The sequence below is a fragment of the Myotis yumanensis genome, unplaced genomic scaffold (genome assembly GCF_028538775.1).
Source record: "Myotis yumanensis isolate MYYU_CA2020_CCGP unplaced genomic scaffold, mMyoYum1.0.hap1 SCAF_11, whole genome shotgun sequence".
Lineage (NCBI taxonomy): Eukaryota > Metazoa > Chordata > Mammalia > Chiroptera > Vespertilionidae > Myotis > Myotis yumanensis.
In genome coordinates this window covers 48,533,733-48,558,331 of record NW_027223762.1, presented here as the reverse complement: position 1 = coordinate 48,558,331, position 24,599 = coordinate 48,533,733, and the positions used below count along the sequence as shown (strand labels likewise).

The 24,599-nt window shown below is 40.1% G+C and overlaps 1 protein-coding gene and 1 non-coding gene across 3 annotated transcripts in view; one reads left to right on the top strand and one right to left on the bottom strand.

Annotated features, from left to right (window-relative positions):
* Positions 1-24,599, bottom strand: part of CTNNA2 (catenin alpha 2) — a 1,104,237-nt gene that overhangs the window by 984,399 nt on the left and 95,239 nt on the right. The window lies entirely within an intron of this gene.
* Positions 4,904-5,006, top strand: LOC139020214 (U6 spliceosomal RNA). Its single transcript, XR_011473227.1, has one exon. It is a non-coding gene; the product is annotated as a U6 spliceosomal RNA (small nuclear RNA).

Genomic DNA, 24,599 nt, shown 5'->3' with positions numbered 1-24,599 from the left:
GGCAGGAGAGGAAATTGAGAAACAAAGGCAGGTAAGGAGGCATTTGATTATCCTTCAGATATCCCTAGAGAGGAAAGGACACCCTGGTTCCCACCAGAATATACTTCCCTGCAACAGAAGAGGTATAAATGGAGAGGGAGAGAGGGATATTGGGCACTCTTCCTGGTGGTACCCTGAGTATGGAAATGGCCTAACCTAATGGCCTAACTATGGACAAGTCCTGCTTCTTACTTTCCTCCATAACTCTGTGAATCTAAGCTCATTTTCTCTTATTCTGACCATAAAAAGGCAGCACATTGCTCATCAAGGTCCTCTACATAATAACCATTCAAAGCCCTGGCTCGTGAACTGAAAGGTGACCTGAATGCAAGTTTCTGCTGCAATGAGAGGATCCATCACCATTTTTATTCAAAATTGAAGGGCTGTGTAATTTCCAACTGTTCCTCATTATCTGCAGAGGAAGGGGGTAGGGCAATTATCTCTGCTATGATGAAAGAAAAGCTTAACACTACCATCAAGTGTTAAAATATCTGCAAGACCTCTATTTATGATAAACCTTTTCTAAAACACCCAAAAAGACCCACTGCAGAACAAAATATCATTCTAATAATTTCAAAAGGCTGTAATAGTACTTCACCTCTAAGCATAAATCCCTACTAAAGCATACCTTAATTTTTTTAAAAGCACATATTAAGTAAGTATCAAACTATCATAACCTCTTCAAAGCATCTTATGTCTTCTATCCAAATAAATGAAACTGCACCCCAAAAAAAGGAGTATACGAAGAAAGATCCCAGATTGAAGACTTTCAGGATGACAAGTTTAGACTAACAATACATAGCCTAGAGCTTGCTGATTAAAAAAGAAATAACCATGTCCATATCTTACTGAAATGGGTTTTTATACTTACAATAGCATACTCATAAAATTTAAAACTATGTGCTAACTTAATAGAAACTCACTACTCCAGGAGAATGTTAATAGAAATGCAGCAATTTTAAATTCAAAATGAAAGCTGGTATCTGTCAAATTCATTTGCTTGCTTTTCACTACATTCATAGCCTCATCATTTACTATAAATTCATTTTGGAGCATAAAGAGACTCAATCTACTCCTAAATTATGGCTTCTTTTCCACTGGGGTATGAACACAAGTGGTAACCAGGCAGACAGAGCTTATCCTATGTGCAATGTTAACTTTCCAAAGTCGCACCAGGGACACAGTTTTTCAAAATATACTTGACCACCTGGCAGGTGTGGCTCAGCAGTTGAGCTTCGACCTATGAACCAGGAGGTCATGGTTTGATTCCCAGTCAGGACATATGCCCAGGTTGTGGGCTCGATCCCCAGTGTGGGGCATGCAGGATGTATTCTCATCATTGGTGTTTCTTGCTCTCTCTCCTTCTGCCTTCCTCTCTGAAGTCAATAAAAATATATTTAAAAATAAAATAAAGAATGCCCTGTGCCTTTTATTAAATAAATAAATAAATAAATAAATAATACATATATACATACAAAATATACTTGACCAACGGTTAACTAACATTGTTCTACCTGTCTAGTATTCTTCAGCAACAATGCAATTCAGAATTGGGCAATAGATTTTAAAAACTGAAAATAAAAACTGTTAATATTTCAAACAGCATATTCTGAAGATTTATCTTTATAGTCCAAAAGTAATTTCAAACTATTTAATTGGAACACAGCTCCTTTGGCAATTAATTTAGCCTGTGTCCTTCTAACCTCCTATAAATTAGAACTCCACAGGCAATAACTGCAACTCTAATCTTCAACAGAATCTCAACATTTCATATACAGATTACAGCAAAATAACCACCAAATTGCTCTCATTATCTCTTGCTCTTTAGTATAATTCACTCCAAACTACTTATCTGAAACATTCTTTTTCTAGGAGAACCAAGATGATTGCTTAACTCTCTTCTCCAATAAGTCCTGGGTTCTCTTTGTAACAGGTCCTATTTGTAAGAAGGCCTAACTCAACATCTGACCATTGTCTATTAGATCTTATTTCTTTAACGTAAGTCATCTGCTTCAATCAGGTTTGGAGCACATTATAACTCAGGGTTCATACTGCTTCCCAAAGTCCCCACCGGGGACACCTTCCTTTTCCTCCTCCAATATCCAAATACTGACATTCTCACACTGTATCTTCACCATAACCCTTAAATTCCTACTGGATTGTACAGTCAGTTACAAAAGATCTTACTTTATTCTTCACTGGCTCATTCTTAAGAAATTGCCATTAGTTTTACATAACCCACTAGATTACAAACTCAGTAGGGCACAAATGAAGGTTTTTGGTTTGTTTCTATCATCTGTAGAATACAGGCATCTGAACCTTCATAACTGATTAAGCATACACATATAAAACATGACCCAAATAGCTAATTCTTTTCAAGTATCCATTTTTGTCTTTTCAATAGTGGGATCCATTTCCTAGAGAGTAATGGTTTTAATCAAAACAAAAAGTGGTTTTCCTTCCTCAGAATACCTTCAATACTCTAGAAGAGAAGACAAATCCTATATGTTCCAATTCTTCCTTCCTTCATCCACTTACCCTTCCATTCATTCATTCATTCATTCAGTGCACGTGAACTAGCCACCCAATGTGTTTGAGGCCAGGTAGGTGCTAAGGAAAACATCAATGCTGAATGGTGAGATAAAACTTGCTCTCACTCATCAGTTCGGAAAAGCAGGAATCATCCATCAAGAGAGGAGTGCTCTGAGAGTGAGCTCAGCTGGGGGTGGGCAACAGTAGGGCCAAAACCTTCCATTTCAACTTGGCACTTAGGTCAGGTGATAAAGAGATAACCAGCAGCACCAAATTTTGCAGGTACTGACGGAGTGATATTATGTAACAAAATGGTAAAATAACCAATGCCTTCTAAATTGCTGCTGGAAAAATGCTGAAAAACAAAAATGAGCAAGATTATGAAAAAAAATTCAAGTAACCCAAGGATGGGGAGTCAAGAAGTCGAAGTAATCAGAATATTAAGATACAACATAGAGGCGCTGCCGGTTACTCAGTTGGTTAGAGAGCCCTCCTGATACACCAAGGTTGTGGGTTTGATCCCCAGTCGGTCAGGGCACACACAGGAATCAATCAATGAATGTATAAATAGATAGATGGAACAAAAAAATCAATGTTTCTCTCTCTCCCTCCCTCTCTCGCTCTAAAAAAATAAATTAATAAAACATTTTTAAAAGGTATAACATAAAGAAATAAAAGCAGATATTTGGGTAAGAGCTATTGTATATTGTTAGTTATTGTAAGATTACTTAGTACTTAAGAACTTTGTTTAAGCAAGCTCTAGTGGGGTACTGTATTTTATTTTAAAATTCAACATTAAATCCATACATGTTCTGGTCAGTTAATAAGGAAGGAAGTTGCAGAAACTCACAGAGAAATAATGATATAAACCTAACACACCCATGCTTCTTTCAGTTTCCCATGGAAAATGGCTTCTTCACCGGGTCTAACAGAAACAGATACTGCTGTGCGTCTGCTGGCAGCTCCAGCACATGGGAGATGATTTGCCTGCATTGTGCTATCCTTGCCCCTTGCAAGTGAATTACCAGACCTGAAAGGCCATAACACATAATAGCAATTACATGTGTTTAGAAGTCTTCTATAGTGAGGACTGATATTTCAGCACCAGTGGTACTCAGGCTACAGAAACCCTGGTAAATCACCTTATCAAGCCTGTTGATATAAAAAGTCGTATGTGAAAAAGGAAAACAATAACCCAGGTTTCCTTCTGTTCCTCTGTGACATTTCATTTTAGGCTCATGGGCCAGAAAAGACCTCAGGTGATATATTTTTATAAATACAAAAATAAAATGCATCCTGGTATTTAGAAAATGCAAATGGGGCTCCGTTAAATATGTACATCTGGAGGTAGCCGTGCTTTCCATTCAGTTCAGGATATTTGTATTCACAACAGCACAGATCTCACTGAACACTCCTGGTCACTGGCTAAAGTGTGTTATTGTTAGTATTGTACAGACAAGGCAACGAAAGCGCAAGGCCGTTAAGTCACTTTCCCAAGGTTAATGGAATTCAACCAGGATTTGTCTCAAAGTGCAATGCAACTTCCCTCAGTTAAGTACTTTATTTCGCAGATAGTCTCAGGGGGCAGGCAAGTTAAGAAAACATCCAGCTTCAAGTAGCTTCAGAGAAATACGTGGACGATAGATCCTAGTGGATTGTTTAAGGTAACTAAAGCATCTGGGGACCGTTCATGACCTTTCAGGTTGTCAGAGAAGAGCAGATCTTTCTAGCTGGCATCTTTAGCAACTCTCTCAAGATACAAGTGGACAGACAATGGATCCAGTTCAATATGGCAATTCTTTGTTTCAAGCAAGTTAAAAAAAAATGCCTTTATCAAATGAATAACTACGTATTCATCCGCCATATTCTCTCTGAGGTGACCCGCATCACCACAGGCGACCCATTCGCAAATTCATCACAACTTTTCCCACCTTCACCTCTTTCCCTTTTGCCTTATTGAAAATGGAGCTTATTTCTTCTTCCCTACCCCCCATTCTTGTCTGCCTTCTCATGACTCACTCTATCAATCATAGCCTCCTCTTTGGATCCTCAATATTTCCCCCTTTTCTGGCTCCCTCTAGTCAGTGGAAAGTCTTGCCCAACTGAAAAATGAAAACAAAAAGCCCTCTCCATCCTATTCCTCTCTTGATATCCTATACTGCCCCTCCCCTTCCCAGCCTGGCTTCTTGAAAGGACAGTCCATACTGTTCATTCTACCTCCTCACCCATTGCCCATCCCACAGCAATCTGGCTACTGCCCTCACCAGTCCACTGAAACAAGCCTTTCGAAGTTACAAATGATCTCCTCGCTGCTTAATTCAATGGACACCGTATGCTTCACCAGCTTATGTGCTAAAATTGGGAAGATGAGGAGAAGATCATCATGGTCTCTGGGAAAGAATGACAAGCAAATGCATGCAGTGTCTCATATTTTTATAGTATGAACTCATTTTGTTATATATAGACCTATCTCTAAATAGAGTATAGATTTGCACATAGAAAGAATCTGGGAAGATATATATCAAAAATTTAACAGAAGTAATGCTGGGTGGTGGGATTTAGGTCAATTCTTAAGTTGCACATAATTATATATGCATATGTATTTATATATGGTTGTGTATATATGTACATATATTCAACTTATATAATGATCACATATTCCATACCTAAATAAAAATTTAAAAACATATCATCTCAAAATATCCAATGGCCCCTTTTCACTTCTTATCTTGACATCTCAGTGGTATTTGACAATATTAACCATGTTCTATATCCTTGGCTTTAAGCATATCACTCTCTCTTAGTCTTCCATCACCCTCTTGGCATCCTGTTCTTCGTCTTCTTGTCAACCTCCTCTTCTATTCCCATGCCCTTTATGTTGGTCCTCTAAACTCCATCATTGTCCTTTGTCTCTCCCTGCTCTACACACAGTCTCTGGGTGGTCTCATTCATGTCAAAGGCTTACAATTATGCTGAAAACTCCCATATCTATTTCTCTAGCTCAGAGCTCCTGCCTCAATTCCAGCTTCCTCTATGCAACCCTTTACTAGGTTCCCAAACACTTCAAAGCAACATCCTTGAAACTGAATTCATCATCTTTCACCCCAAATTGGTCCAACTCCCGTATTCATAGATCAATGAACAGAACCACTATCTATCAGGCTCTGTCAGAAATGTAGGTGCCATTTTTTCTTTCCTTTCTCTTACATCCTACATGGACAGGCTTATCAACTCTACCAAATTCTGTCTCCAGTATTTCAAAAATGTCACTTCTTTTTTTGTCTGTCAACACCACCTTAACGATGGGTCTCGTCATTTCTTCTTCCGATTATTGAAACAGCCTCTTCTGCCTTCAGTCTCAGCCCCTTCTATTCCCTCCTCTTATTCTTCAGCCTTAGTGGGTTTTCCGAAATATGAATCACAGCATGTCACTCTCTGTTGAAAGTCTCTAATGACTCCCTTTGCCTAAGGATAAAGTTGCAATGATATTTACTGTCCTCCAGCATAGACTTATTGCTCAGCATTCATCCACCTTGCATCTTAAGTCTTTGTGAACTCCAGATTTAGTGACCTGCTAGCTGTTCTCCAAACTTCATATTCTTGGATGCCTTAAACCTTTGCCCCATCACTCCACCCACCTACAGGGAAGCATATTCCCCGTTGGAAGTACTTGACTTTTCTCAGTTATCCTTTGAGAGTCAACTCAGGCATTATTTATTGACCTGCTCAGACCCAGCCTTGCTGTCACAGCACATCGCACTTCCTATACTGTGCTATACACATCACACACTATTTTAATTGTTCATTCATTTGTCTCTTTCAGGTCAGGAGCTCACTAGAATGTTTGAGCTCCTTCAGGTCAGGACTAAAAATCTAATACTTTTTGAATCAACACGTAAGTATATGATTGGCATAAAACAGGCTTTTATAAAACTGGCACTGCTGGGCTGATGTGCTGTGAGGGAGATGGGAACCAGAGTCTCTTGAACAAATTTACCCACAAAATATTGCACTGTCATTCTTCAAAAGTGACTAAAGTAAATATAGGTGCATCTAAATGTATTTGCTCAACCCACTACTGACAGCTTAAAGAGCTCCAAATTCAGAAAGAGCTCCAGGAAAAAGCTCAGAACTTGAATTAGAGCCATCCGCACCGACAAGCACCGGCTCCTTTTTGAGCAGGCGCTCCGCTGCAGGAATGCTGTGATGGAACGCAGGGAACGCAGCACATGAAGCCAGAAACCCAGTTTATCTTTATGTTTATGTCTTTACTCCCCAGCCACCCAAGTGGTCCCCTTGGCAACTCACCTGCCCTCATCTGAAATTGGAGGGCAGCAGCATCTGAAAGAACCAGATGGACTTTTGTATTCCCTTTAGCACAAAAATAAATAATTATCACAGTTCAGTATGAACGTTTTTCAACAGAGTACTTACAGGTTTGATAATACAAAACATGATATCTTATGTACAATTATCCAAGGGCTTAAGAGGTTCCTGAAAGACTACCAAGTCATCTTGGTTAACCAAATTTAAATACTATCTTTCAAGACCTCTCAGGAAGGCATGGCTCTTTAATGGGGAGAACCTTGGTTATTACTCCTTCCTCATCTCTGACCAAAAACAGGAAAGCATGAAATGTCCCTTTGACTAGATGAGAAACAGAGGAAAATGAATGGCCTTGAACTATATTTAAAGTATAATATAATTAATGGGAAAAACACTATACTGCACAGACATCTTCCTCCACTAACCCCCTGAAGCACTTACTCCTAAACACAATCTCAATTTATTCAAATGCTGGGTATCTGTAGGTTTGGGTCAGGGCTGGACCCTTCTCCATCCCAAGAAAGAGAATCATAACTATTCTCTGGCAATTGTGTGCAAATCTAAATAATCAGAACTTCTGCTCTGGCATTTTTTAGTTCAAGTTTGCGTTTGGTCCCAAATGCAATCTGACAGCATGCCACCTGGGGAGTTCTGGAAGAGAGACGGACATGGGACTCTTCCCTTCGCAGGATTGTTACTACATGTGACACTGCTGTGACAATGAGGGGAGATAATGACAACAGCTGAGGATAACAGAGTAGAAGGAAGAATGGCACTTTGTTTTTTTATGACAGTGATACATTCATTTAGCCAAGACTAAAACCATCCTGGCTTTACAAACAGGACAGGCATACCTCCAGGATATTGAGGGTTTGGCTCAAGATCACAATAAGTCAAATCATAAATTCATAATATATTTGGTAGTGGAGGGTTTTGCTTTCAGTGTGTAAAAACTGCAACACCTCCGAAGTACTATAAAATGAGGTAAGCTTATAAATATGATTTTATATTATTAGCAACCCAAACCCTCCTAACTGACATACTACTACTGACTGTTTTCAAATAGCTTCCCTTGCGTTGAAATTGGTGGACTGGTGATACATATGAATGGGGTCAACAAACTGCAGCCCACAGACTAAATCTGCCCACCGTCTGCTTTTGTCAATAAAGTATTATTAGAACACAGCTATTCTTTTGTGTGTGTGTGTGTGTGTTGTCTATGGTTGCCTTCCTGCTACAATAGCAGAGTTGAGTAGTTGTGACAAAAAGTGTATGGCTCTGGCTCACACATGAAAATATTTAGTAGTGATTCTGTTGGGAACTGCTAGTCATGCTCACTATAACACCCTTACTTAGCTGTATGCCATGTCTCAGGCCACATGAATTGGTTTTTACATTGCACCTGCCACCACCAGTCTGATGGATTTGCCAGCATAGGTTAAAAGCAAAACAGAAGCATACCGCTGAACACACTATTAATCCTCACATTTGTTGACCAATTAGGGAAATATATTTACCATCACTTTAAGGTCTATTTTTATCTAGAATTTTCTGTTTGGGGACTTGTTTCAATGTAAACACAACATTCTAAGTTTTGTTCTAAAATAGGTTGGCTTTGCCCTGGCCAATGTGCTCAGTGGTTAGAGTGTCAGCTCAAGCCCCACATGGTCGCAGGTTCTGTCAAGGGCACATGCCTGGGTTGCAGGTTTGTTCCCTGCCCGCCCCTTAACAGGGCCCCCCCCCCCCTCCCCGGGGCAGAGTGTGTGTAGGAGGCAACCAGTCTATGTGTCTCTCTTACATGATGCTTCTCTCTCTCACTCCCTGCTCTTCCCCCCCTCCCTCCTTCTTTCCCACTCTGTCTGAAAAGCAATGGAAAAAATATCCTCAAGTGAGGATTAGCAAAAATAAAGTAAGTTGGCTTTACACACAATTTTTATTGAAGTATAGTTTCTTGTAAGCTGATGAATTTTTAGGTGCCTTCTACTTTCGATTTTACAGAGTTACTATAATTTCTTTGGAGTTACTTTTATACTAAGCAGTATTTTATAAATAATGATAATCATTCTAATTCTTGCTTTCATAAAAAGACCTAAAAATATATTCTTAGAAAGAACTAAATTAGCTTTATATAGAGATCTAAATGTGAAAAAACAAAACACATGTATATGAAACTATTGGTCCTATTTTACAATCAAGAAATATATACCCTTAATTATATAGTCAGCTGAAACATGAAAATTAAAGAGGTTTAAAAAATATGTGAATTACAGTGTAAGGGATATAAAACACATCTATCCTCAATGGAATACACCATATGTTCAGGAAAACATAATTTACCTGAAATTGTTATTTCATCCAAGGGATTACAAAAATAACAACTGGAAAAACCAGCTGAGACACTGCTTCAAGGAAGACTAGGTGGGGGAAGGAGTGAGTGGTTCAGAAAATGAACCATTATAAAAAATAACCAGCCAGCACTTCAGCTTTTCAGATTTGAGCTGATTTATTTTTCCTACTCTGGAGAGTATACACAGAAAAAAGAGGAAGGTATTAGGGTGCTCTGAACTTCCTAAGTCCCAACTATTTGTCCAGTTTACTAAATCCTTTTGTGTCTCTTAAGAGTTAGAATTTCTTGCCCTAACCGGTTTGGCTCAGAGCGTCAGCCTGCAGACTGATAGGTCCCAGGTTCAATTCCAGTAAAGGTATGTACCTTGGTTGCGGGCACATCCCCAGTGGGAGGTGTGCAGGAGGAAGCTGATCGATGTTTCTCTCCCATCGATGTTTCTAACTCTCTATCCCTCTCCCTTACTCTCTGTAAAAAATCAATAAAATATATTTTTTAAAGAAGAGTTAGAATTTCTTGTATATTTCTAAAACAAAACCATCTAAAGCTCTCCTAAATTTTCAAGAAAAAAAGTGCCACCAACTCCTCTACTATCTAAAACGGTTGCCCCGTATATGTTGTGGCCATTGGCCCAGGAGAACGACAGCCGGCACCCAGAGGATTCAGGAAAGTAAACCTTTATTACACAGCGTTGCTAGTCCAGGGGACTCTGATCCAAAGCCTACACTGCCAATGTGGGGAGGTTTTGATATATGCATCTTCTTGTGGAGGGCCCCTCGGGGTGGGCTTTGCAGCTCCACCCAAGTCAGTTAGAATAGGAAAGTAAGATCACTGTTTAACTAGATACTGAACTAGGCTATAAGCCCCTAAAGTCACCCCCCAATTTTCTTTCTCATATATATATGAACCTGTTTGTTATGTACCAACTCCCTGGTTAAACAGCAAATATTACCAAGGTGTTTCCTGGGAGACATGCAGTGGCTCTGTGATGCTGAGCAGTGGGAAAACCATCGCAGCTTGGAGTCCAAGAATAAATGACCCACCCACACACAAGACATGTACACATCCCTCTCATGGGTCTACAGGACACGGGTCCTACGTAACAAGCATGCGCTGGCAGAGTGAATACCTGCAAGACTGCAAACACACCTAAGTAGACATTTAGTTGAACCGACAGATAAAAGCAAAATTAAGAGATAACACAGAAGGTGGACAGCATTATTAGCACAGCATATGGGAGAAAGGGTAAGCCACCGAAATGCCCATGCTTAGAGGGAATGCTGAGGAAATACAACAGAGATACAAAGGAGCCTGAGAAAATGCAAAAGAAAACAGAACAAAAAACCTGCCATGGTACTTGTCATGGTAAACACAAAACAGGAGCCCACAGGTTGGAGAAAAGAATTCAGCCAGGTCCGCAGCCTTCACAATGAAGGGTTTTAAGCAGTCTTCAGAAAGGAAGAAGTGGAAACTCTTCCAAATACACTATAGATTACTCTTTCTTTATCATTTAATGTGTGCTGTAAAATAGGCATAATTCTCAGTTTAGAGACAAGCTCATCCATTTCAAAAAAATATTCTGGTTGCAGAAAGAAGCATAGTGTCCACCCACACAGCAACGTTGAATATGTGTACCTGGAATCAGAGGCTCTATGTCGGCATCTCAATCAAGGTTCTAAGGCCCAAAGAGGAAAAGTTAGGCAAGTGATGCCACTTCAATATTAGGTTTTTGAATTACAGAAAATGATTCATACTAACTGGAGAAAAAATAGAAAATATTAACAGAAAAAAAAATTAGCTCAAATTCCACTCACATACTCAATACACTTTGATGTAGTTCATGCCAGACTATTCATCATAGAAAGTTTTCCCTTAAAATTGGGACCAACACGTACACTGTTTTAAATAACCTGTTTTGCTTATTGTTTCTTTCACATTGTAGATCAGTTTTCAATACTATTGTTTCTGTGTTTAAATAGCACATGGTAAGGTATTTTATTTAATTTTCCTGCCCAATTCTTTTTAAAAAATAAATTCTTATTGATTTCTGAGAGGAAGGGAGAGGGAGAGAGTGATAGAAACATAAATGATTAGAGAGAATCATTGATTGGCTGCCTCCTGTATGCTCCACAATGGGGATCCAACCCACAACCCCAGGCATATGCCCTGGCCCTGACCAGGAATCAAACCCTGACTCCTGGTTCATAGTGATACATGATTTTTGGACTGGAACACACGGTGTTCCACTGGGCAGGATAGTTCCCCGGATTCTTTGTCCCTCGTAGTAGAAGAATGAATCCACGGATGGAAAATGGTAGGTGATTTATTGAAGAACAAGTATAGACTCCCACCAGGGGAGGGGTAAAGAGTCCAGCAGATATCCTGTTTCCAAGGTTTATAAAGGCTGCAAGTCCTGATATCCCTTCTAATTGGTCAATATTCCATTTTAAATTGGTTACTATAGTAACTTCTGAGCTCAAAGGTCAACCTCACAGGGGACGTGAGGTTTTTCTCCCCTCCTTCCTTATTGTTTTCTTATTCCCTTTTTTTTTTTTTTAAATATATTTTATTGATTTTTTACAGAGAGGAAGGGAGAGATATAGAGAGTTAGAAACATCGATGAGAGAGAAACATCGATCAGCTGCCTCCTGCACATCTCCCACTGGGAGATGTGCCCGCAACCCAGGTACATGCCCTTGACCGGAATCGAACCTGGGACCTTTCAGTCCGCAGGCCGACGCTCTATCCACTGAGCCAAACCGGTTTTGGCTTATTCCCTTTATTTTGTAAATTTAGACCTTTTGCTGTTCCCAGCTCCCTTATTCTATGGAAATATACCTGTTGCAGCTTTTCAGCTCCCCTATTCTATGGAAATATACCTTCTGCTGCTTTGTAGCCCTGTGCTTCTTCCATGGTCCCCTTAATTTCTAAAATACCTAAAATTTTCTAAACCTGTCTTTTTTATCCCAAAAAATTCCTGTTTCAATAGGTTGACATTAAACCACTGAGCAACACAGGCTGGGCTTCCTGCCCAGTTCTTTGTGGTTGAATATGTAGCGTCTTGTCATTGTTGTAAATGTGCCTGGGAGTTAATTCATAGAGGTGACTGAGTTATGACATGGAAAGTTCAATGCCATTGAAAGAAGATTTATTATTCGTGGGTCCCAAGATAAGGAGGCATCAATGTACTGCAGGGCCACATGGGGAAATACCAGGGTCAGGAGACAAAAGGGGGTTAAGGTGGAGGATGGCCCAGAGCCTTAATTGTGGTTTCCAAGAGCAGGAATGGCTCAGGCAGAATAAAAGTCTGAGTACTGAAACAGGAATTTTGGGGGGTGAAAAATACAGGGTTTAGGAAATTTTAGAAATTTTGGAAATTAAGGGGACCATGGAAGAAGCACAGGGCTACAGAGCAGCAGAAGTTATATTTCCATAGAATAGAGGAGCTGAAAAGCTGCAACAGGTACATTTCCATAGAATGAGAGAGCTGGGAACAGCAAAAGGTCTATATTTACAAAATAAAGAGAAGGAAGCCCTTCATCCAGAAGGAGAAGAAAGCCCAAAGGGAATAAGGAAATAATAAGGAAAGAGGGGAGGAAAACCTCACATGTCTCTGTGTGGTTCGACCTTTAAGCCTAGGAGTTACTATAGTAACCAATCTAAGGCACCAGGATCTGCAGCCTTTATAAGCCATAGGGAAAAGGAATTTGTTATGCCCAGATTTCAAGATTCCCAAGAAGCCACCAGGGAGTCAGCCAGCCCGATGCAAAAGCAAAGAGTCTTTTATTTTAAGCCCAGGCTTAGCTCCTCTACCTTCCTTACTGACGCAGCAGCAGGTGGCAAAGAGAGAGCAGTCTGCTCGAACCAGGGGTTTTATAGAGGGTTGGAGTAGGGGCGGGAGAGGGGGCTGTGCCCCCCGCCGATTGGCCAGGTGCGAGCTGGTGACCCATTACACAGGATGTGGTCATATCTATGGCGCGCACTTCCCTTGATTGTCATTGGTTAGTTTAAAATCCCGGGCGTGGCCAGCAGAGGCCTGGGCTTCCGGGAAGAAGGCCGCACGTGGCCCCAACATGGAGGATACAGGCAAGATGGAGGGCATAGCCCTCGCCCTTTCAGAATTCAGTGAGACCCTTTCCCCCTCCCTACGTGGGAGTCCATTCTGTGGGACTCTTCCCCCTCCCTACGTGGCAGTTTGTACTTGTTCTCTAATAAATTTCTACCTTTGCTATACCATCTTCAGTCCTTGGATTCATTCTTCAACTCCAGCGGACAAAGAATCCAGGTTCCAGTCCAAAAATTTCATTTCAGTATGTTTAGGATCAGATAGTTTGAAATACAGGGGTGGTCTTGGTGTGTGAGAGCTAGATAAGAAAGGTGGTTGTAGATATCAGCTTTGAAATGTTTGGTTTACATATAAAAGGCATGTTCCCAGGCATGTTGTTTACTATCTTGAGGAATTAACCAGCCCTGGGAGGTGCAGTATCTCCAGGACTAGCAAAGCACCAAGATGTCAAAACATAAAATACAGAAAATTAGGGACAAAAGAGAAAAAACATTATGAACACACACCCACACAAGCAGATACCCATTAGCTTCCCTTCAACAGCCTTTCCTTCCTCCATCATCTACCAGGACACTGGGTTTCAACTCACCCAGATCACTGATGCCTTCAGCACCTGGTCCCATTCTTTTTTACTCCAACCTCCAGTACTATTCCCATGATCAACTCAAAGCTGCGTTCTTCTAAGGTTGAAAAAGATCACCAAAATGTTCTCAAGATCAAAGCATCTGGAAAAGTGTCAGTACGAGTTTAGGAAACAAGTACTCTTTACTCTTCTGCACAGAAGTTGTTTTAATGGTAAGTGAGAACTATAGCTTTTGAAATAAAAACTTTACTTTTCATAGCTTTGTGGACGACAGGGCCACATGCTGACCTGACAAGCTCAGGGGAGGCCTGCATGGCAGTCTTGCAAACTCAGAGACCTACAGTAACCACAAAGGATGGTCTGAAATTACACTTTAACTATAAGCAGTTATGGTGGGGCAGTTACGTCCTAGGCCAGTATCTTCACTGACAAGGTTAATCAACCTTTACCTTAACTGAGCCTATCTGTCTTTTTGCATCTATGATACCATACCCTTGAAGTGTCTGCGTAACTTGTGACTTCCCTTTTTCTGGACCCCTTGGGGCACAACCTAATGTGCTGGGTGCCAGGACACATACCACAGATTCCTTCATTTTCATGTTAATTGTTCCTGCACCCACCTAAGTATGTGTCTATCATTTTACTTTTTATCCAATCCCAGCAGTTAACCCCCCACACACACTTTGCTTTATCCCACCTCCTTAATCTATAACCAATGAATTTCATGTAACCCACCTACCTCCCTCCTTTGATTGCAATGTATAAATACAGATGTAACCTGCCATTCTTCGGAGCACTATCTCAATTTGTTGAGGTTCTGCTTCCCAGCATATGTCGACAGTTTGGCTCAAATAAACTCACAGAAATTCTTCACAGGTTTCAATGGTTTTTTTTATGTTAATAGCTTTTACCTCTGAAATTCAACTTCCAGTAATTATCTCACTTATAAAACACCATTCTCATGACTCTTACTTATCATGTTTAGTTCTCATAATATCTGGGCAACTGCCAAGGCCAGCGTGGAAGAGTGAAGGGAAGATGGCATATGAGAACAGGGACAGGGACACAGGGACGGGTCATAAGAGGGCACCAGAACAAGGGTAAATATCTGGACTTTATTCTCAGTGCAAGAGGAAATAAAGTGGGGTTTCGGCAGCACAGTGATCGGCTTCCGTCTATTTTTATACTATCCTTCACCAGACCCATCAGGGCTCCAAAGGCGGAGTTATTGGGTTTCTGCAAAATATGCCTGAAGGGCACAGCTGTGAAGAGTGGGAAACAGGATGAAGCTGCTGCCTATGACCAGAGGGTAAAATCTCATGGAAAAAAAATCTAAAAGAATAGAAATAATCATAAATAGTAACGTCAGACAAAAGAAAATGTAAAAGTTGATGAAGGCCAAAAAAAGTAACGTAGAAGTTATCTAAATGCCACAGGAGAAAAATTCCACTGGAGAAAAATATCACTTAGTATATATTAAGTCATATTCATGGCTGAAATGAGAACTCAGCAGGAATAATCTGAATTGCTTCGATGGAACAACAAAAAAAAATAATTCAGCCTGGACCTCATTCAAGAGAAATGTCATTAATTCTTCAAAAGCATGCTTAGATTTTCAATGACATTTTTATTAAAAAAAATTCGATTATTCCAACACTGACAATTTCGTCAACCATAGGCAAGTTCACCAAATTCAGACTGTTAATTTTTTTAAATGTGTTTTGAAATAGGAAAAACCTAGATCTAAATATCAATTAAGTTCCACAAGCACCTTCCCAAGAATGACTTCTAATCACGAATACTTTATTTTAACAAATCTACACTATATAAGTATATACTCATCCTGTTAAGCAAAGAATTCATCATTACATATTATAACATCCTTATGAGTTGGCACAGTGTTAAGGCTATTCAAAAAATAGTATATTTCCCCTCATTAAGCACAATGTCTATTTAAAAGCATGTTTTTTTTAAGACATCAAGTGTAAAAAACCTTGAACAAGAAATATTAACAAGTTCATGATGAGTAGCGAAACACCACATAAATTAACAATAGACTCCAAAAATAAATCATCAATGGAATATGTTTGGACTAGGAGTTACTTCTGTGAACAATTTCTAAATCATTTGAACCACAAAAGATTAACTGCTCAATATACTATAGGCTTCTCGTGCCTCCTCCATCATACATGCATTTCCCACATCTTTCACATCTCCTCAAGACCCCAATGCGCGCGCACACACACACACACACACACGAACCAACCTGCTATTCCTAGGACACATGCCCACTTACCCATGAAGGGTTTGGCAAAACTCTTCCCTTTGTATGCCCCTCTTGCCTAGCAGACAAACTCCGAGTGATCTTAGGTGTCAATAAAAGCATGCTGTCTTCTGTCTTCTGTGTCTTGGTTCACACACCACTGCGGGCAGAGATAATGACTGCTCGACACAACAACTTACTCTTTATTTTAATCACGTGTTTCTGATGCCGTTGCAATTACCTGGTTATTATTTAACTGGAAAGGAGTAGAAGGGGAGAGAAAATATATAGGCATGCCAATTATACAGCTTTGCCAAAGAGCTGCATTTAACATTCTCCAAGTCTATTCCCTGCTGATTGATAGGGGAAGGGAATGGACAAAGGCAGGTTAGACTCATACCCAGTAAGGACTGAGTGACGTGGGGAGGTGCCTACCTGATTACCTGAAAGCCAGTCAGTGACCAGAATGAGTGTGGCCACTGCAAGTGCACAAAAACTGAATATACAAACTTCCAAACCAAGGAAGTTCCCTCTCTTCTCTCTCACACATGCGCAGGGTTCATGGCTCTCCTGTGGCAGGGAGTGCGCTCTGCTGTGCCCACCTGGCCCCCAGTCATATTGGACTCCTCACATGGACTAATGGACATTAATTAAGCTGGATACTGAACCACACCTGGCTATAACATGGAATGGAAACTCTGGACAATGGCCCTGTTTCTGGCTTTGCCGAATTCCCAGCTGTACCTTTTCCAGAACTGGCTTATGGGGCAGGGGACTTTGGAACCCGGGAAATGTAACTCCATACCAATGAAACCATTTTCCACATCCCAACCTCCTGTACAGTCTTACAAAATTCATTTTCTGAAGATATCGCAAAAATCTCATTCCCACTCGTTCTGGGAAATCTGGCCCACTGATTCCTCCAGCATCATTTCTATGTTCCTCCCTCAAACAGGTAGACTCCCTCATTTTTACAGTCCCAGAACCAAGCACGGTGCCTGTTATACAGGGTACTTTTAAAGCAATGTATCTATTAAATCAAGAATTCAGTGCATATATGCATTTATGAACTTGAAAAAATAATGTCTATATGTTCAGCATTATTATATGCTTACAAATTAGGAAATAATGTCAATGAAAACATTTCTATTTCACTGAAAAATGACAGCACTTCCCCTAGACAGCAAACAAGAGAAAATCTTTATGCCGTGGACATTTACATCTTACAGACACATAAAAGAGAAAAAGAAAAGTAGAAGATAGCATTCATCTTGCACTATTACTTATATAATAACATTGTGAGAATACTGATATCTTGGAGGTTTAAGCAAAGATGTAATTTTTCTTTGTTTAATTTTAGATATGTTTGAATTTTTTATTATGACTTTATTTTAGAGTGGTTTTAGGTGTACAATATAATTGAGCAAGAGGTACAGAGATTTCCTATATATCTTTTGTTCCCACATATGCATAGTCCCCCATTATCAACATGACTCATCAGACTAGTACTTTTTGTTTTTACCAAGGATGAAACCACATAGACTCATCATAATGTCCCCAAATCCATAGTTTACCTTCGGGTTCATTCTTGGTGTTGTACATTCTATTGGTTTGGACAAACATATAATGACATATACTGATCATCATAATATAATACAAAGTATTTTGAACTTCCCTAAAAACCCTCTGTGTTCTACCTATTCATCTCTTTCCCACCTTCACTTCCCTTGGCAACCACTGATCTTTGTACTGTCTCCAATGCATTGCTTTGCCTCTTCCAGAATGCCAGGTAGTTGGAATCACATGATAAGCAGCCTTTTCAGATTGTTGTCTTCAAGTGAGCAATATGCATTTATGGTTCCTCCATGTCTTTCCATGGCTTGACAGTTCATTTCCTTTTAGCACTGAATAATATTCCATTGTCTGGATGTACCCCAGCTTATTTGTTCATTCAACAACTGAAGGATACCTTAGGTACTTCTAACATTTACCATCTATACTAATAAAGGGGTAATATGCTAATTAGACCAGGTCAGCCAGGCATCTTCTGGACGTCCGACTTCCTTCAGGACAAAGCCACGGTGGTGGGGGCTGAGGAGGCAGAGGATATTAGGGGCAATCAGGCTGGCAGGAGAGGGCAGTTGGGGGCCATCAGGCCAGCAGGGCAGGGCAGTTGGGAGCCATTAGGCTGGCAGAGGCGATTAGGGGCAGATCAGGCAGGCAGGCAGACAGGCAGGCGAGTGGTTAGGAACCACTGGTCCTGGATTGCGAGAGGGATGTCTGACTGCTGGTGGCAAACTGGGAACCAGGGTAGGTGGCCGGGGGGGGGGGGGGGGGGGGGGCGGGGGTTGGGGGAGGCAGGCTGCCGGCAGCCTGGGATGAAGGCCCTGATCACAGGCTAGGCCTAGGGACTGTTCCCACGCACAATTTCGTGCACCAGGCCTCTAGTTAGGAATAAAGCTGCTATAAATACTCTTGTGCAAGATTTTGTATAAGTTTCCAACTTCTTTGGGTTAATACCAAGGAGTGAGATGGCTGGATCGTATGGTAAAAATATGCTTAGTTTTGTAAAAAAAACACACAACAACAACAACTGCAGAACTGTTTTCCAAAGTGGCTGTACCATTTTGCATTCCCACCAGCAATGAATGAGAGTTCCTACAACCTCACCACAATTAGATTTTGTCGGTGTTTCAGATTTTGGCTAATTTAATAGGTGTGTACCGGTATCTCATTGTTATTTTAATTTGCATCTTTCTGATGGCATATGACGTAGAATGTCTTTTTATATACTCATTTACATCTTCTTTAAGGTGTCTCTTAGGGTCTTTGGCCCACTCTTTTTAAAAATATATATATATATATTATTGATTTCAGAGAGAAAGAGGAAGGGAGAGGGAGATAGAAACATCAATGATGAGAGAGAATCATTGATCGGCTCTCTCCTGCACATCCCACACTGGGGATCGAGCCCACAAGCCAGGCATATGCCTTGACTTGGAATCAAACTATGATCTCCTGGTTCCTAGGTCAACGCTCAACCACTGAGCTAAGCCGGCCCAGCCAATTTCTCTCCTTTCTTCACATATCAGTTCTATATTTGAACCCTGAACTATGTGGGTGTTAGAGGGGCCAAGCCTTCTTTCCCCCACCCCCACCCCTGCAACCCTACTCAGATGAAAATCTGCATGTAGGTACCAGTCAGCCCTGCACATACATGGATTCCCAAACACAGACTGAAAATACAGTTTATCCTGGAACTAAATTGTGCATGTCCACTTATATGTGGATCAACTTCTCCTCCTCCTCCTCCTCCTCCTCCTCCACCTCTGCTTCCTTCTCCTTTCCTACTCCCTGCCTCTTCCTCCTTCTCCCCTTTCCCTTCTCCTCCTCCTGTATTTTTGAACAAAGCACATCCTATTACAACAGAAGATATAGGACCACCTCCTAAAGACAACTCATTGTCTAATAGGAAATGCTGCTTAAAGAAGCAATTGCTGAGATAAACCTTCTGGATAACATACATAAAAAGGGATGATATAGATTTCTTAGTAGATTTATTTTCTCACCATTTAATCAAAGCAGATGAAGCAGAGAACGAGTCAGATGTCCCTCCTAAAACACACATACAACCACTCATTCCTTATTTCCCCCAACTGGGTCAGAGAGAATACAGATTTCACCCAAAAAGCTCAGAAATCTCCAAACCTGCCAGAGGGCCAAAGAGAATCTGTGAAGGTTTCATAATTGGAGACTTTGGCTCATTAATTAACTGAGATAACCATTACTCTCAATTTATCTATATTACAACACCAAGGAACTACCCGGAGAAGTAGCCTTGTTGTTACCTCGAGACAGAGGCAAGGTGTCAGCATTGCCACTATAGCCAACAGTTCAGCCCTGATGCCAGTTCAGCCCTGGTGCTTACTTCATTCTCAGGAGCAAGAGCACCTCATGTTTACAGGTGCTGGATGCTTCATAGTTTCACGTTCCTCCACAGCACGTAGACATGCCCAGAAACCAACTCTCTCCATCACAGGCACTGTGAGGACTCTTTGACACCAACCCATAGTAATAAGTACTTTACATTTTCACATTTTCCACATCCACCCAGGCCACACAAACATATATCTATATACACAAAAGTTTCACCGGACCTATGTTTTCATATTCTTTTTTGTTTTATTGTTCATGTTCATCACAATTAAATGTACTAATTTCATAGCCAACTAATATGAATCTACCCCTTCAGTAAGAAAACAACAGTTTTTTAAAGAGGTGTAAGTATCATATTTACAACTATTAAGAGCTATAATCTTCCTGGTCTTAATTATAGCAATTATCATATCACAATTCATTCATCAAACACATAGTAATTGAGCCTCTATTATATGATCCAAAGGATCCTCTGTTGATCAGCCTCTCTTTTTCTGTGTATTTCATTTTATAATATCATTACACCAATGGATAAACTCTAGCAATGCTGAACTTAAAGTTCTTTCCTACCATTTGCTATTCTATTCTGAAAAATTGTGAAGTGTCTCCACAAATAAATCAATTTGTAGACTCTTGCAAACCCTCTGGACTTGGTTTGTAATCCTTTTGTGTGTCTTACCTGACATATTCATCTCGAACAAATTGGGGACTCCTACAATATTCTCCATGCACATATTGCCATAAGACCAATAATTATGCTCTATCTTAATTGCATGCATACCCAGCTCCTGAATCAATAACAAGGGCCATATAACTAACCCATGCCCAAGTCAGAAACCCTTTCCTTAGCCCCAAATGTACCCATACAGTAATGCTCCACATTGTGCCATACTTCTCACCATAACTATAGTTAATTATGATTTATTTCTCTCTCCCCTTCTAGACTATAAGCTCTATGAGTACAGGAACGGGGCTCCCAGCACTTATTATTCCAGGATCTGGTGCAGAAGCCAAAGCACAATCGGTTTTCAATAAATATTGATTGACTGATTGATTGATTGATTGAATGAATGCTCACCACCAAAAACATCCTGCTAACCTAGCTTCTCCAGGTTAGTCTTGACCCAGCAGCATCTACTTGATCAAAATCCTCCTGCACATTACCTTTCCTAAAATACCTTCTAAATTGTAGTGTGTTCCCCGAGTTGCTCTTCTTTTCACATTTTCCAAACCCTTCTCCTGGCTCGTTTCATCAACTTCCCTCACCTGGTAAACATTTTTTTTCAATTTTAATTACATGCACATTGTGGTGAATCACAATTGAAGTAATTTTAGAAGGTGAGATATTTGCTAGCTGTAGAGGAAAAAAGCCCTAATGAAATTCAAATATCTTTCCTTGCTTATTATCCAAATTTACAGCTGTTTGCATAGCTCTACTTAAGGAATATAGCTATTTTCATATCCAACTGAATCCCCAATCTCTGTCTCATTTCTGTTTGAAACTGCTTATCCTCCCCCAGAAATCAGGGAATAATCTTTTCTTTTTTTAAACTAGACTTGCTTAGAGCTTCCCTCACAATTGCTATGGAAAAAAATTAAAGCATACTTTTAGAGTTTCCCTGGAAAGTAGTAGAAGAAAAGTAAGGAAAACAAGAGGTGGGGGAGAGATAGAAAGAGAGAATCTTCCATAGGACTCAAGAATTCTTACACAGTTGGTGAAGGTCAAATCATGATGATACTATTAAAAATATGCCTGAGGTAACAGATTAGTACAGTTTCTGTCAAAGTTCTAATATCCTTGATTGCAAGATTTGAAACAAAGTGAAATCATGAGGAAATTATTCTTTCAGTTCTTTCACATATTATCCACTTAAAATGATTTTCCTTTTCTTACATTTAGTGCCAATCATGAAAATTTCAAAAAAAAAAATCATGAAAATGTCAACTTCTTGAAAAAAAAATGTTTATTTATAAAATGGAAACATGCACCCTATTTTTTTTCCATGCTTGTCTACAACAGTGGAAATTAGTTACTTTAAGATTACAGGTCTAGGGGGTGGGGTGAGGACATGTGCTGGGGGGTAGGGGAGGGCGGGGGAAGGGCAATGGGGGGGGGAAGGAGACATATATACTACTATCTATAATACTTTAAACAATAAAATAAAATTTTTAAAAATTATTGAGGACACACAAAAAGAGATTAAAGGTCTATATTCTAATAATTTTAATAATTTGGCCGATCTAAGAAGCATATATAAAAGAACTTGATAAGTCTGTAATGACGATAATAATTGTTATGTCTGGATTCATGCAAATTCCAGGCTCATGGTATTTCAGAAGGATATGCTCATCAGCATTTACTTGGAATGGAAGGAATGGATGAATTGGGGTAGGAGGGGCTCTTACAAGAGCCTGGCAGCACAGAGACTAATTAATTAGTCAGGCTCCTTGTTTTCATTTCTAGGTCACTGGTTTAAGCCCTTCCTGGGCTACTTGCTTTTGTAGGTGTCTATGTTCAAGACTGTATGACTCAACACTGGCAAGCCTCCCACGAAATGCAATGGTCACAATTGCACAGGAAATGGAAGAGCACAAACTGCTCACCACCATCAGAAAAATGTCAAGTATTTTCTGAACCCACAAGGTTCAGAAAATACTTTTGTGTACAATAGCTAACATACCACACTATTAGCTCTAGAACAACTAAAGGCTTTTCTTGCAGCAACAACGCAATGCTGATAGACTATGATTCATGAACATCTATCTCTCACATTCACCCCCAAAAGGCTTATATATTTAAAAATAAAAACCCATGAAGATGGTTTTGCAACAATATTTCTTGAATTCTAGTGTTAGTCCTGGCTTAGTCAATCATTGATGAGTTACAGAATTAGTGGGCAGTTAAAAAAAAGATGCTATTTAGAGAAAGAATAATGCCTCATTAAAAATGTTTCCTTCTATTCAAGGAATTTTTTTTAGTTTATATATGAGTGAGGTATCCTATACAGTCTTGGCTATCAAAATTCTCCATTCTCTCTCTCCTCTCCTCTCCTCTCTTCTCCTCCCCCTCCCCCCGGGTCCTGGGGGATGCCTGAGCCCTGATACAGAAAGTGTGTAGGTCTCTGAATCACTATGAAACCCAGTCATCCAAATAGAAATGTCCACATTGAATTCCACTTGCATTGAAATAAACTGAAATGAGGGTTAAGGGAATGAATATTTATTAAGCATTTAGCTTCCCAAAGCAATACATCAATTGAAAAAAAAATGTTCTCTTATCATTACTATTTGGATAAGTGTTCTGTTTTGTTTCTTTGCTGGAAGGGATGTTTAAAATGTCATTTATCAAACATCCATATTTTCAGCTTAAAGCATCATTGAATAAATTCTCTCCTTCTTTAAAGAACTGTTAATTTATTCTAAGAGGTTAGATTCTTTCTGTATGGTGTTTTCAGAGTCTAAGGCATCTTATATGTAACCACCTGAACCTAAATGAATTGAAATTATTTTATAATTATTATCTGTTTCTTATCTCCTTCATCAAGATCCATAACCACAGTTTAATCATAAGACAAAAATCTACTGACTCAAATATCCCATGCTCCTCCTATGATTTGTACCACAACAGCCAGACAATGTTTTGGTAGGCACTGCCAACAACAGGGTACTGGTGACCTCATGTAACCTCTATGGCAGTGGTTCTCAACCTTCCTAATGCCGCGACCCTTTAATACAGTTACTCACGTTGTGGTGACCCCCAACCATAAAATTATTTTCGTTGCTACTTCATAACTGTAATTTTGCTACTGTTATGAATCGTAATGTAAATATCTGATATGCAGGATGTATTTTCACTGTTATAAATTGAACATAATTAAAGCATAGGGATTAATCACAAAAACAATATGTAATTATATATGTGTTTTCCGATGGTCTTAGGCGACCCCTGTGAAAGGGTCGTTCGACCCCGAAAGGGGTCTCGACCCACGGATTGAGAACCGCTGCTCTATGGCCACAACTTTCAAGGAGGACCCAAGTCAAAGATCATAGCCATTATCTCGGTTCAGCTGGGGTGATTCTGTCACTCAGCAGCCTCTAACAGGCCTTCTTCTCACTCTTCCCTGAACTCCCAATTTCTTCCCTTCCCCCTTTCCCGTCTCGTCCTTTTAAAATTTTCTGACACTATGCTGTCCAAACAGGTAAAGAGTGACACATGCCATTCTTTATGAAAATGGGATGAGACTCTTTCCGTAAACACAGTCATCACCCCACAAGGAGACTTCACAAGTCACATTTACCCACAAATGTAGAAGGCATCTGGCAGTCCCCGAGTGTCCTCACCGTGACCTGTACTGTACTCATTATTTTAGGAAAAGGTGGGGGACAGGCTCTCCCGCTGGGCTCCTGCAAAGGCTGCAGACTAGTTGTTAGTCACTCACTGCTGATCAGCTCACCTGCTTCCTGCTCCATGTCACGTGCACAACGGTTAATTTGTAACACTCTACTCTGC